The 16,201-nt window shown below is 36.9% G+C and overlaps 1 protein-coding gene across 1 annotated transcript in view; it reads right to left on the bottom strand.

Moving 5' to 3' along the window:
* The window catches only part of LOC134822444 (serine/threonine-protein kinase SIK3-like), a 53,420-nt gene that overhangs the window by 36,375 nt on the left and 844 nt on the right, over positions 1-16,201 (bottom strand). The gene's annotated exons all lie outside the window — the stretch shown is intronic.

Genomic DNA, 16,201 nt, shown 5'->3' on the forward strand with positions numbered 1-16,201 from the left:
AGTTAGGGTTTCCTTTTCAACGTAGTCTAGAAGCTTCTTTCCTCGCTGCGTGGTAACATGATCTCCCCAGTCATGATGTCTTGCATTAAAGTCTCCATATGTGAGAAGAGAGTTGAATTTATATTTAGCCTTATATTCTCTTGCTTTATCAATGTGGGCAAGAAGTCCTTCAAATTTTCTTATGGAATCATTAGAGTTATTGCAAGGTTTGCAATAAACTGATCCCACCAAATATCTCTTTCCTTCAACTTTTATTTGGCACCAAACAGCATCAACTTCGTCTACATTAAGGTCATAGACCAACTCTGGATGTAGTGAAGGATCAATGACGAGCGCTACCCCGGCTGTCCCTTTATTTATGTCCCCAGCTTTATGAAATACCTTTTTATGAAGGAAACTTCCAAAAATTGGGCGTGGCATGTGGGGGTGTTTCCGGTTGGAGTTGAAGCTTCAAAATTTTTTGGTAGTTATTTGGCCTAAGGAACAACAGATAAGCCTATTGCCGTAATTATTGGATAATATTTTTGTTTTATGAACCGGGCTACTATACATGCAGCATGAGTAACTGGTGGATAAGCCTTCGGTAAAAAGGGATCCGGAAAAGTCAATGCGGCACTCGGGTCCTTTGTATTGTCGTCGGTATATTGTCCATTATCTACGTTCTGCTTTCATAGTTTAAACAATAGTGAGTTCTAAATATACAGCTTTAAACCGACTAAGTATGAATGAATGAAATACCTGAGAATCTGCACTCCTATTAAAAAAAGCATGAGTAACTCATTGGTTTCTAGAATCTTTAAATTAATTTTGGCGCTCACAGGTCCTCATGATCATGTGATCGCCGCATGAGGTTCCGTAAATGCGCGGGACACCTTCAAGCTTAAATTATTCACCTTACTGAGGCAGTCAACCAACGCGCGGCTTTATTTTTAACCTGTGATATGTTTTGATTGTTATTAAAAAATACCATGTAAATTTAAACTTGTTTTCCTAAAATTTGTTTTCCAAGCAAAATTGCTGGTGAATCTGCTTAAATTACCTGATTTATCAAATTTAACAGGAGCCAACAGTAAGTGCACATACGTTGGGGCTTATAACATAGCCATGTTTCAAATTCGACTGGTATCTTTACAGATGGCATATTTTAACTACTCATTCGAGGATTCTGTCGTAAAAGAACTTCATTATCATTTGATTCGATACATTCTTTGGATTAGTGAAGATATTAAGTCTTGCCAGGAAGAATTATCGCACTTGAAAATCTGCACGGCAAATATTGATAGGTTTTGATACACCGAGGTTAAAGCGTTTTATATGTTGTTAAATAAGATTACTGGATTTTTTAAATAAATGGTAATTCTTGGTAATTATAAACTTTTCAAATAAGTTCATGTTGTAATGGAATTAATAGTAATTTGTAATTGTTCCTTACTGAACCCTGGACCAAATTTATCCGTTGTTTACAATCAATGAAACTAATAAATCAATGTTTTAGCTCATTTTACAAAGTCAAATATTTAAAACAATTAAAATTGTATAGTGCTCAATTTGTAAATGACTAGTTGATCTTTGCTATTGGAAGTTTGTCAAGGACTGGCAGCTAGCGGGGCAAGGAATGCACGGGCTTAGGGGCTTTTGTGCACACCAGAACACTAGCTCGGTAGATTTTTGGAAACTAGAAGGACTGAAAACTAAAATTGTTTTTGATGGAGACTGAGGCATGTTTTTGAGAGGGACGGTATAATAGCTTGTGGTAACAACTGGCCTTTACTTTAATAGGATGAAGTTTTAGTTTTAGGACAGGAAGAAGGCATTAAGAAGATTTGCTCTTTGTTTACAAGGCAGAATATAAGCAATGTTGGTTATAATATGTATCAATATCTAGATCTTCGTTTATCAATTTTCACTAAATGGGTTTAAAATTTTAATAGGGAGGGAAATTCATCAACTTTATTAAGTACCTATCAAAAATAAATCTTATATCAATGTAATATATTAAAAATCATAATCCTAAGTCTAATAATAAATCTGTTAAAAACACTTTCTCACTACACTGCGCTCACACACGTTAGTAAGACAAAGGAAAATGCACACCCAGCTAATTTTCAATTTCAAGATAATCATTTTGGATGTGTGGACCCTAGGGTAGACTAAATGTCAAAATTTAGATTAGAGCATTCGAAATCTTTGTTTGTCCAATCAAGATCAGCATGGTTATGCTGGTTGACGAGCTGTGATTGCTTCATCCTAGACTTCAGGCAGGCCACACTTAGACAGTAGTCACGTATACCAAGCTTAGGCACAATTACGTTCCAAATACGAGTCGTTCTGCTATTGAAGTTGTCAGGGGGGTCTGCTTGGCTTAGTATAAGGGTGGGTTTCCTACTTGAGCAGGTGAAATTTTCATGGAGGGAAATCGGAGCACGGAATTTCATGATTTTATAGAGCTCAAGGAAACAATGGTAAGTGTACAGGTTTTGGACGTCAAGTATTCCGTGTTCCTTGAACAAAGGTTTCGTGTGCTCTTTCAAGAAAAATTTTTTGTTCAGATTTTGGTTGCCAAACGGTCGAGCACGAGCACAGGTCTTAAATTTATCTAGGTATGCCTCCCTGTCGCCAAACAGTACCCTGAGACAATATTTTTGTGCTTTGAATACAGAACTTATACGAGTTTTGGCTGCCCCACCCCAAACCGTGATACAATAGGAGAGGTGTGATTCAAATAACAATAATGTCCATGGTTTCCTAAATACACGCGATTTAGCATCAGGAACACCACCACTAAATATGACCAAGATACATGAATTCCATGGTTATATCTACAAACATAAGCCTCACATCATTATTCTAAACGAGACATGGCTGAAAAATTCCATTCTCAGTAATGAGGTGCTCCCTGACAAATACAAAGTATTTAGGCTTGACCGATCCTTAAGATCGCATCCAGTGGATGCAACCCAGCCCAAGAAATTCAGAAAAAACGGTGGTGGTGTTCTGATTGCCCATAGAACAGACATTGATATTTCGAGTCTAAAGTTCTCTAAAGTTAGTGTTCAAGCTGAATTATTATCCATCATAATTAAGACTCAGTGTGGAAGAAACTTTTGTATATCAACATTTTATAGAGTAGGAACGCTTGGCTTAGATAATTTTGAATCTTTCAAGAAACATTTTGTTACTTTAGCATCTGCCAGAAAATTGCAAAGGCACATTCTGGTAGGTGACTTTAATTTGGCTTCGATTTCCTGGCCAGATGGTCAGTCATCTTGCCAGCTACATTCTAGCTTTGTAAATTTTCTCACTGATGACCTCGGACATACACAACTTATTAGCTCCCCTACTCACAAGTCAGGCAACACCTTAGATCTTGTGTTCACTAACATTCAAAACCTTATTAAGAATGTTAAAGTTTTAGATCAAAACGAAATGTGTATGTCCGACCACTTTTGTATCACATTTGACATTGATATTAAGACCAAGTATATTAAGCAGCATAAAAGAAAGATCTGTAATTATAGTAAAGGTAATTTTAGGGGCCTGAATTCTGAGTTATTTAGCATCGATTGGGATAGTATATTTGAGTGTAATGATCCTTATCTTGCCTGGAGTCGATTCAGAGGAGTTCTCGGTGCAGCCTGTGACCGATGGATCCCTAAAAAGACCATTAAGTCTCAGTTCCAGCCCCCATGGTACGACTCCGAATGTGATCGTCTCCTACGAAATAAGGAGAAATGGAGAATAAGGCATAAGGGGAGCAACTCTGAGTCTCATAAACAAAAGTTTCGTGCATTTCGCACAAAATTTAAAAATTTGATGGACGAAAGAATGAGACTCAGTGTTGAGGATGACTCCGATGATGCTCTTATCTCCAAGAAATTCTGGACCTACGTTAAATCTAAATCAAAGTCAACCAGGATCCCTGAAACTGTCAAATATCATAATCGCTTTCGAAACAATCCATCTGATCAAGCTGCCCTTTTTTACGAATATTTTTATGAGCAGTTTTCTCAAGAGAGCGATTATGGCATTGACATAGATTTTCGTGATGATTGTTTTTCAAGTCTTGTGTTTAGTAGAGAAGATGTTCTGTTGATTCTTAAAAAGTTAAATCCTAACAAGGCCCCTGGCCCTGATGGGATTCATGGGAGAGTCCTCAAAAACTGTGCCCAAAGCCTTGCATACCCACTTAGTGTTTTATTTAACCTGTCTTTCTCGAGCGGATGCATACCCCCTGATTGGAAGCTGGCACTTGTAGTACCAGTGCACAAAAAGGGCGATAAGTCTTCGGTTGAGAACTACAGGCCTATCTCGTTAACATCTCTTGTAATGAAAGTATTTGAACGGTGCATAAAGACTGCATTATACGCTGCGTGTTCTGATCTGTTGGATGACCGACAACACGGTTTTGTTAATGAACGTTCATGCACAACCCAAATGATACCTTTCACGGACAATCTTGCACTTGCATTGAATAGGAAAACAAATTTAGGAAAACAAATTTAAATTTTGGTATTTATTAATAACAATCAAAACATATCATATCATAAAAATAAAGCCACGCGTTGGTTGACTGCCTCAGTAAGGTGAATAATTTAAGCTTGAAGGTGCCCTGCGCTTACTGGGCCGCGCTCAGCCTGTCATTCCGCCAAATCTTTATTCTTTCATTATGTTAATGAACATAATAGCCTGGGGTCCTCAGGTAACCCTGCGCATTTACAGAACCTTATGCGGCAGGTCCAGGACTGGTATAATATATTTTGATTTTGCGAAAGCCTTTGATAGCGTTTCGCATGACCTCATTTTAAGTAAATTAAAGAATATTTTCACTCCTGCGCGCAGTGTTGTGACCTCCCTTCGTCGTAATTAGCTCGTATTCAGATTGAACAATTTTGAAGTCAAATAAATGTTGTTTCTTTTAGATTTGAATAAACAATAAGGATTTAGTCCGAAAGTAATTTGTCTACTAAATAACATTTTGAAATTATGAACAAAATTGGTAAAAATTTGCCATAGTTGTGACCAAAAAACTACGCGCAGAATTAAATATTTCTTCATAAACGCGTGAACATTTTTGAGTTTAACATTGAATATCTTAGCTCGGTTATTTTAATACTTAATTTTAAACTATCTATCCGATAACTAAACATTTTATCTTTACGACAGTATAATTTTTTTTGTATATTTGCTAAATTAAAAAAACAGTAGGAATAGAAACGTCGAAGGTCTTGCGCTTATTTCAGTCCCAAAATATACCCTAATCATAAACTTCATAAAACCCACTGAAAATGATGTCTACAGGCATATTTAGCCCTTACACCTTCCCAAATCATTTAGCAAGGATTCAGAGCCAGCTTTTAAAATTAGCTTTCGAATAACATTGTTAAGACATAAAACTATAAATAAATGAGTGCGTTTTTCTCTTTCGTCTCAACAGTTTCTCTTTCATTTTAACACTATATATTAGTAAAAGCAATCAGCGATCTTTATTCATCATTAAAGGAGTAAAATAATTGGTCCTCGTTAATGTTTAGTGTCTGATTACAGTTTCGGTCCGACCTCCACACCTGAAAAGATATTGGGGGTATTATCAGTTAAGTAAATGGAAAAATCATATTTGCATCATAAAACTATGAAAACTAATGTTTTTGAAGGCTCGCCTATTCGTTTAAGCAATCAAATAGTCAGTGCAAAGAACAGTTGAAGGCACCGGGAATGTTTCAAATAAATCCTCTGTCTGCTATCAGACCACACACTCCACTATGCACTTCAATGTATCGTATAACAATGGCAGTTGAAATGTGTTCCCGCCATTTTAAAATCAAAAATGTGCGCAGCATCTTACGGGTTATGCGCCGTGATCAACGGTCACGGCGCAATGGTTCTGCGCCGTGACCATTGATCACGGCGCATACACATTGCGTTTAAATTGTCGTATAAATGTCCAGCTTCTCTGTGAAATTTGGTTGACTCGACTAATTTAGAAATTTAATACTCTTTGTTTCATTCTAGTTTAATTGTATTTCTATTATGGTCGGAAAGAATTATAATGTTTTTTTCTTCTACTGGGCCACATTCAGCCTGTCATTCCGCCATATTTTCAACGGCTATGAACACTAACATATGAACACTTATATGAGCCTGGCCCCATGTAAGATGTTTCTTTGTAGTCAGCAGTGTATTACTATTTCGGTTTTATAGTCGCATTTAATTCAGTAAATATTAATGGTTTCTTCACCTCTTCAAAGTTCAATGTAATTGGTTTGGAGGTCATTTGAAATAAGGAGGTAAAATAACTCACATAGCTTCCAGCAAGTTTCACGGATATAGTGATTGAGTTTCTGGTCAACCTAGCCTCTTTGCCTGACTGATTTCTTGTTCGGCAGGGTGACTGCTTAAACGTCAACTTCAACCTCTTCCACTGCATCGAATCGTACTAGTAGAATTTTTACCTGAAATATTACATTTAGTTTAGCGACCTTCACATGTGGGTCAAACTGAGTAACATCTGCTTATTTAGTCAAACATCTAGTGTGGCCTTGCCCATCGGCAGCCTGTCCGATACTTGGAAGCTGGAGAAATGTCGACTCCAACAGTCCTACCAGCAGTTTTTTGATGACATGATAAGGGCAATTCAACCGCAAGTCAGGTCAGGGAGAGTTTGGAGACCAGACAAGGAACTAGATTGTGCTGAGAGGGACTTAGTCTGTGAAGCGGTGAGAGGAATGGTCCAGCCGTACAGCAGGGCAAGGATTGGTTTTGGAGAATGGAAGAAACCGTGGAAGAAGATGAACGCCCGGGAACAACAAGCTGAGGTCCTTCAGAGAGTTAAAAGAAACCTCGAGCATGAAAGTGAAGTTCAATGCGGCTCTCTTGAGATGCAGTCAAGATGGGGACAGTGGAGGGAAGAGGTTATGAAGACGGACATGAGCTGGCACACACTCTTTAAGTATGGTGATTCGCTCACAGGTTTTATGCTCAGTGCGACTTATGGTACTGTGGTCACACCAAATTGATTTTTTTTAAATAATCCAAATACAGGCAGCGATTTAGTCAACTTAAGTTTGTCATTTATGTAATTGAACATTAAACATGTATCCTTCATAGAATTTTGTATTATCTCGAGGGTATAAAATTGTCAATTGAGAAACACGTCATAAATCTAAACAAATAAGTTCATTAAAATAGCTATCAATCAGTAAATGAACGAACCTGTACATCTAGATGATGTAGGTCCACCACTTGTAACTTGTCAGACCGGTTGTTGTACAGCTTCCTGTTCAGCCTGAAAACACATTTCTGTTACCATGACAACGTTACCATTACAAGTTACCCGTGATGGGGAGTGTCATGAGGTTACGTGACTGATAAAGTTAATACACCTCCTCCCCACTAATAGTGCACTAACCTGGAAATGAGGGAGTAGACTCCAAAAAGTGAGGACCAGCGTCATGTCAGTAACTTTAAAAAAAGCCCGGGCCTATTTTAGATCCTGAAATTAGTGCCAGGAGTCTGTTTTGTGGATTATATTGTTGGCTTTAAAGGGATTTAAAAAGTGTAAACATGGTAGGGTATTTATAAAACACATAATTACTGAACACGTGTCGAGATTAACTTAAAACGTGAAAAATCAATAATCAAGTAATCACACGTTTCCTTGCCCCTTCCCTTGTCTGAAAAGTGAAAACTATCCCCTCCGCTTTCACCGAACGTGTGTCTAATCACGAGCAATTTAAATCAAACACGTAAAAAAAAGTAACACATAAATGCGAGTACAGTGGCAGTCAACTACATGAATGGTAGTCAACTGATAGTGCGGAGAAACACGGCACACACGTTAGGCCAGGAATGTTCCGCGCCATATAAGGAATAATTCACTGGGTGTACAAATAAACAATGTGGTTGGGCCGTGAACTGGTGGTATTTTTTACACAACTTGTTTTAGTGGGAGCTTGTCAAGTCCTGTGCTCGATTATAGTAGTATAGAAGTGAGGCGGAACACCATAGTATGAAGACACAGGCACTTTTAGAGTCCATTTTAATATCACTTTTCACGCTCAGTGCTTCAGACTTTAAAGTAAAACTGGCACTTTCCATTTTAACTTCGGCTAATTGATCCCTTACCAATATAAGATAAGTTGTAAATGTAAGTATGAATTGTGGGTCAAATAAGACAGTAGTTTTTATGTTCTTATGTGACTTTTTAATCTATAATTCCCGGCCAAAAACTCAAAATTGGCCGGGGCCGGGAATAAACACCTCCCCCGGCGCCGGGAATCCCGGTCGTTCAGTGCATTACATGACAGCACAGTAAACAGAGCCAAAGTTGTTACTTGTCAAATGCTAAAATAGAATCTCTAGAATACAAATAAATTCATTCGATCAACATCGAAAATGACGTCACAACGACGGTAATGTCAATGACGTCACGAAGCTCACTTGAAGTTTTTGCTGCTGTCTGAGTTTATCAGCTTGTTCACCAGTCTCTGTACTTCTTCAGCGTGCTGATTCAACAGCTCCTGCGGGAGATGCTTCTTGATCTTTCAGCGCTTTTAGCTTCTCCTGAAATAATCGAGAGGTAATATTGTCTTCTTTCTCTAATAACAAACAAAATAATAAACAAACAAATAAGCAAAGTTTTGTCTGCTTTCAAGCTCAAAAGTAATAGTAACACTAACACGACTCACGAGCCCTTTAAAGCTTGTAATAATGTAAGGCGTGACTGTGTTTTCTATGGACAAAATTATTTCAACCTAATTTCTGCATGACAATGTTTAACCTAATTTCTACATGACTATGATCCAGCTATCAGGAAAATTTAAACATCTAATAATTTAAAATTATATCATTAGAACTAGAAGTTCATTTAAAAGTATCGAAATCTTAGTTCTATTTTTACAGTCACCTTTTTAACTATTGAGTTCAATGATTGCTAACTTTGGTTTACTCTTTAACTAAAATTTGCTGAAATTAAAAAGTTGTATGATAAAAAGGTACACAAAATCAAAAACTTAGTCGATTAAACTCGTTTCTAGTCTGCGTCCAAACTTACTTATTATTATTAAAGTTAAACGTTAGAATTTATAAATAATAGTAAAACAGGATTTAATATCTCCCAAAGGATCAACCTCGTGAACTGTAACTTCGATTTAATAAAAGGCTCGAATAAAAGCAAAGAGGTTACTAAGTACTTACCTATTACCCCCATGACATAAGATTAAAATTCTCCCCTAACGAGATATTGGCGAAAAACTGTCTCGATCACGTGATATGACCGTATAAGGAAGTTAGCCTAATTTCTCTATAGTGTTTCAGTATATGCTTTTGTAAAGGATTTGGTTAGGGTTATGCCGTTAGGGTTGGGATCTGATTAAAGGGTTATGGTTTCCGGGTTTCGAATAGTTGTTTAGGGCCATCTACAGAACGGGTTGAAGAAGTCACGTGACAGGCGATTGTAGAGTGATTAATCATCATCCACCATAACTGCAATCGTAAACAGTTAATTAATTAGGTATCAACAATCAAGCACAATATATAATACAGCAGGGCTGATTACTGCTGACACATTATAAAGCAACTAAGAGCAGAAATATAATGGATGATGGAATAACGCGAGGCAACAGTGAACTGGGCGCAATTAAAACGCGAACAGTGAACGCACGAGGTGTAAAGGTCAAAGTGCTCCTTCATCAATTATGTTCACTCTTAGACGGATTTGACACGCGAAATTGCGCGGCAATTATGCGCGGCGCGTAAAACTTTTGTAAACCTTTCGGACAAGGGTTAAATTATTTTTCTACTGTCAACACAGCCCAAGTTATACATGTTTTAATATCAAAAAATGTCCAATTTTTTTGTATCATTTTTAACTAATTTTTTTTTCAAATCGCTGCCACATCAAAATTATTTTACGAAAGTACATTAAATTTTCACAGAAAGCAAGTTTAATTGTTTTAGAACTATATTAAAAAAGAATTTAATATTAAAAATGTTAAAACTTTAAAATTATCAATTGAATAAATTGCCAACGTCCAAATATTTGTAAAATACGACGAAGAGGGGTCACAACACTGCGCGCGGCAGTGATTTTTAATGTCGATGGACTAATGCTTAAATTTATTAAGTCCTATCTTGAGGGGCGACAACAACAAGTAGTGATAGGAGGCCAAACGTCTTCTTCTCTACCAGTTCGGTCTGGTGTCCCTCAAGGTTCTATACTTGGCCCTTTATTGTTTGTAATATTTATAAATGACATGTTCTCCTGTGTCTCTGAAGGCACCAATATCGCCCTTTATGCAGATGACACTAAAATTTGGAGAGAGATTCTTGGTTACCCTGACCATCACATAATCCAAAATGACATCAATAGATTATATGATTGGTCAGTGAGAAATCGAATGAAGTTCCACCCACAAAAGTGCAAAGCCCTCTCTGTGTCCCTGCAAAGAAACGCGCTGGATAACTTGCCATTCAATACCTTCTTTTATAAACTTTCTGGAAGTGATATTGACTTTGTGCCCTCTCAGTCAGATTTAGGAGTTGCAATAAACTCCAGGTTTAATTGGGGTGCACAATGTCATGTAAAGCGCTTGTTTCCAAAGCTACATCTAGACTTGGACTACTTAAGAGAACATGTCATTTCACTACTGATAAAAGGCAGAAAAGATCGTTCTACTTAGCGTTAATTAGGTCTATATTTGAACATTGTTCTGTCATATGGTCCCCTCAATCTGCAACTCATCTTCAACAGTTTGTTGCTATCCAAAAGAGGGCTATTAAATGGATCAATGGTGAACCTTACTCCAGTTATAATGACGATAAACTTGCTACAGAGCAAAAGAAACTAAATATTCTCCCTGTTAAACAGAAGTTTATTTATAACGATCTTATGACCTTAAAAAAAAAATAGTGAATAGCATAATTCCAGTTTCGCTCCCTACATATATAGTCCTATGCCGTCCAGAGGGCACCCGATACACTAGGCACAATGCTCAAATAATTGATATGTCGGATACTTCAACTTACATGAGTACCACTGTGCCCTGCTCGGATGCCTTCCGAAATAGCTTTTTTCATAGATCTATGCTGAAATGGAATAGTCTACCAGTATGTATCCGGCAGTCAGAGCGGATTTCTACTTTTAAGGCCAAACTGATCAAATAAATAAATAAATAAATAAAGTCAATTTTTACAGCACAGCAATATATATCTAAATATCAGATCCTCTGTAATCATAATGTATAAAAAAAGGAGCTTTTCTCTGTGCTGAAGGATGAATCAAGGCAGATCATGGTTCTGTTAGCAGGCCACCCTAGTTATGGACAATACATATATATAAAATAATTAAATTATAATTTTAAAATTGTGCCAAGATTGAACTAAAACATAACTCAGGGTAAAATAGACGTATTCCCTTCGTCAAATTAACTATTTACAATACTAAACTTAAACGAACTCCGGGTAAAATAAACGTAATCCCTTTGTCAAACTTGCTATTTACAATAAGTTAATAAATTAATACGGTTGAAAATTATTTCATATTCAATAACAATGTAGCATCAATATAATTGATACAAATGAGGAGCATACAGTGAGAATTGCACATAACAGGAGGACTGGAGGTATGGAGCAATAATGATTGACAGTGCACCTTTCCACTGATGTTCCTAATTTCCTGTAATAGCTTAATAGGCATGGAAATACTTTGATTGCAGGGGATAGATTGGATTCACTTATGTACTGAGATAACTTAACCGAAATAACATAACTGCCTAGATACATTGGCTAGTGTTGGGTGGGATCATGAATTTATCGTAAGAGTTATCCCCTTGGTAATTCTCATCAGTTAGCAACATATTCATAAGAGTTTCTTTGTATAACTTAGAAAATTTCTTAACGTCGTCACACTCTCTAAGGGACTTTGGTAATATGTTCCAGGCCTTAGTTCCTAGATAGTTAAACTCCTTGTGAGATCTTGATTTAGGAGTATAAAGATTGCAGTTTTCTGCCTCACGTGATCCACCAGAAATATACGAGAATTTCCCGATAAAATGCTTTGGACATGTTTCATTGATTATACGGTACATATATGAGCTAAGATGAACCTGTCGTCTCAAATGGAGAGGAAGCCATCCCATATTTTTGTATACATTAACCGACCTCTCTCTGATGTTTACATCTAGGGCTATTTTAGCAACCTTTTTGTACATGATATCTAACTCTCCTAGTCGTTTTTTATATGTTCTTGACCAGATGGTGTCTAAGTAGTCAAAATGTGGCAACATAAGTGCATTAGCAAACATCTTCCTGAACTTAAGAGGGAGAAGTTTTTTTGATCTATACATAGCACCAATTCTTTTGGATATCTTTTTCTTAATGTTATCAATATGTTCATTAAATGTCAATCTGCTGTCAACTATAAGTCCAAGGTACTTATGGGATTTAGTTTCACAGATTACCAAAGTAAGGTCATCACAAATTTCAACAAGGATGGCATCAAGGTTAGGCTTAGAGTCAAGGATCATTAGTTTTGTCTTTTCATTATTCAGGGATAGTTTATTAGCCTGAAGCCATCTGATAACTAATTTCAACTCTTGTTTGATGTTACCATAGTTTCCTCTAGATATATTGTCAAAATATAATGCACCGTCATCAGCAAATAGATAAGGTTTAGAAAATAGGCATGCATTAGGCAGGTCATTGATAAAAATGCCGAATAGAATTGGTCCTAATATACTTCCTTGAGGCACTCCAGAGTTCAATGAATGTAAACTGCTTATCCTACTCCCAACTCTAGTTTGCTGTAATCTATCTGTGAGGAAGCTCCTAAACCAGCTCAATGCAGTATCTTTTATTCCATAATGCTTCAGCTTTTGAATGAGAATATCATGGTTAACAGTATCAAATGCCTTTCTGATGTCCAGGAAGATAATTGCAGGATGCTTGGCACTGTTCTTAGCAGTAAATATACGATCAAACAGATCTAACATGAGATAAGTTGTAGAGTGATCTTTACGGAAACCATATTGATGCTCTGAAAGTATTCCCTTTTCATCAAGATATTGAGTCAGTTGGGAGTTCACACAAAATTCGATGCACTTTCCAAGAATCGGTAAAATTGAGATTGGTCGATAATTACTAGGATTCTCAGTATCACCATCCTTATGGATTGGGGTGACTTTTGCAACCTTGCAGCTGTTTGGCATGATGCCACTGGATAAACTCAAATTTACAAGATGTGTTAATGGAGCAATAAATGCAGGTAAAATTTGTCTAAACACTCTCAATGGTATATGATCATTAGTGGATTTGCTACAAGGGATACTTGCCACATAGTCTAAGATATTGGACTCAGTTATTTCAGTAAAGCTATTCAAGCTGGTCTCGTTGTCAATCTGCTCATTTTGTAGATAAGATAGAAATTCATTTTCATTTTCCAGCTGCACTTCTGCTTGGATCTTTGGACCTATTTCAGCAAAATATTTATTGGTGGTTTCAGCATCAAGATTGTTATTGATATTGTTAGCTTTAACAGGCAGATTTGATGCTGTCTTTATCGTTTTCCATACACCCTTTAGATCATTCATGGCACACTTGGCTTTCAGTTCTGTTGCTAAGTTAGTCTTCCTATTAATTCTAGACAAATAGGTTGAATAGTTTCTCTGCCGTTTATATGCCATCCATAATGAGTCACATTTATTACAGTGTATAAGACCATTTGGATGTATACGTCTGTTCTTGTTGTGTGTTAAAAATTTACGGTAAAGTTTCCCTTTCAATTTCTTACTTTCTAAAAATTCTGGAGATGGCTTATGGATGTAATCACTATGGCACTTAATTTGTTTAATTGGACAGAAGTGATCATAGTAGTGATCAATATGTTCGTTTAAACCATCAACTGCATCATTCAGACTAGTTGAATCTATTATTGGTCTATAATCACAGGTTTCCAAAAATTCTTTAAGAGCCGTAACATTCATTTTGCTGTGATCTCTTATTAGTAACTTCTTGAATTTTGAGGCCTTATGCACATTGAAATCGACAATGAACTTTACGACCTGATGATCTCCTATACAATCATCAAGGACTTTGCAGTCAAGAAACTTGGAGTAAGTGTTTGTTATGACAACATCGATTGTGGTCTTTGTGATTCTGTTTCCTAGTTTAGCAATGCGGGTAATATCCTGAACTACCTGTACCATTCCAAACATTTTCATTGTAATGTCTAATTTCTTATAGTTCATACTGCTGATGTTGTTTTGGTCTACATTTACATCACCCAGCCAAATAACATTCTTACTTCCTATACTCATCATGCAGTCTGTCATATAATCTAAAAATTTGTCAAGAGGACTAAACAACTCAGATCTGTAGAAACAGCAGATGAAAATATTGCAATCTGTAAGATGGATCCAAATAGCCTCGATTTGGTCATATTGCAAAACTAAGTTTAGTTGAATCATTTTAAACTTTATGTGCTCACTGATGAGAATGCCACATCCCCCATGACCATTGTCGTTAGGACGGTCTTTGCGGATAAAAGTAAAATTCTTGGGTAGGTTTAGACTGGCTGAGTCAATATCCGACTTAAGATTTGTTTCATTCAGGCATAAAACATCTAATTTCTCTTTCCAGATTAGATCTTGGATTTCAAGACATTTTGGCATACCTGTTAGTCCTCCCTGCATGTTGCAATGTCCCACTGCAAGCTTTTTGGCATGGTATGAAACTGTGATTTTACTAATGCACGGGTTAATGCAAGAACTGCTGTGAGAGCATGAAAATTTTTCCAATTTATGCTGCTATAAACTTGTCAGAATAAGATAAATTGCAGAACTGGCAAATTTGTATGAGATAATAACAAAACTTTCTAAAACTTCAATAAACATGAGGAACAATGTGTAATTATCCCTTATCTAGAATCTAGATGAAATAAATGTTAACAATCTTTCTGAAAATTCAAACTTGCTTATGGGCCCAATACTTCAGAAATTTAGCAAGTCGAATAACACCGCTTGTATTGAGGTGACAGTTATCAGATATTTTTGCAGATGGTCTGGCAAAATAAAATTCTTTCCTGAATCCACTTCTATTATAGTTAAATAAATTATGGGTGCTAATGTAATTAAAACAAGAATCTTTGCTACACATATCCTTAATAACCTTATTCAGCTCTGCCACAACATCATTGCGGCCTTTTGTACTCCTGGGAAGAATATTGAGAACATTAATTGTTGCATTCGGATACACTGACTTGAGATAATTTAAGAGATTACTAATGTCACCCGCTGCATCCTTCAGTGACTTTGAGCCAAAATAGACTGTGTTCACATTATTAGTTCCTGTCATAATATAAATAATAGATGGGGATGGAACGGAGTGTAGGTCAGTTTTTAGTTTATTTAACATTACTTTGGCATCAGCCCCAGGATAAAACAGTTTACTAGCACTAACAGTGGACGATGATAACTTGTCCGCATCAAGAAACCTTAACATAGAGCTGCTTATGAATAGGACAGACTTTTGTGAAGCTTTGGCTGGCTGTTTGCAAACTGAGAGTGCAGGTGAAGAAGAGTCTGTCAGTTTGTGTCCTGAATGAGGGATGGGTGGGGGCGGTGAACGCAGACCAAACTCAGTTGACTGAGTGATCCTAGGGGGCTTCATCAGTCTTAGGGTGATGCTGATCCGGGGTTCATCACACATTTCGTCTGGCAGTATCTCATGTTGAAAGTCAGCCTGAGACAATTTGGACATGATGAAGACATCTCCATGCTGAAGCTGCACAGAGCCCACAACTTCATTGCTGCCGTTTGATCTAATTTGCAGTGTTCTCGTCGCACCAAGTGAAATGGTTACAATATCAGAGTGTTCTACAATACATGATTCAGAATCGCTATGAGCTGGCATGAACTCTGCTCCAGTTTCATATAGATTGACGAGAATACTATTGTGTCTGAAATTGGGTAATATCACATTAATGTAGGAGCTGAGTTTAGCAAGGTAGGAATCATTGTGTACACTTTTTGGGTCATGTGTTGCACCTGAATACTCATAGGGAAAGTCACCAAAATAAACCGATTTCCTGTTTTTAAAGCCGTGACTGAACTCAAGTTCTTCCATTAATAGATCAAGTGAAAATTTAGAGAATGGACCATCATCTAGTAGGGTAACTGGTTTCACTGGTGATGGGGAACAAGTTACAGAT

The sequence above is a fragment of the Bolinopsis microptera genome, chromosome 10 (assembly GCF_026151205.1).
Source record: "Bolinopsis microptera isolate Bmic1 chromosome 10, MBARI_Bmic_1.0, whole genome shotgun sequence".
NCBI classification, from domain to species: Eukaryota; Metazoa; Ctenophora; class Tentaculata; order Lobata; family Bolinopsidae; genus Bolinopsis; species Bolinopsis microptera.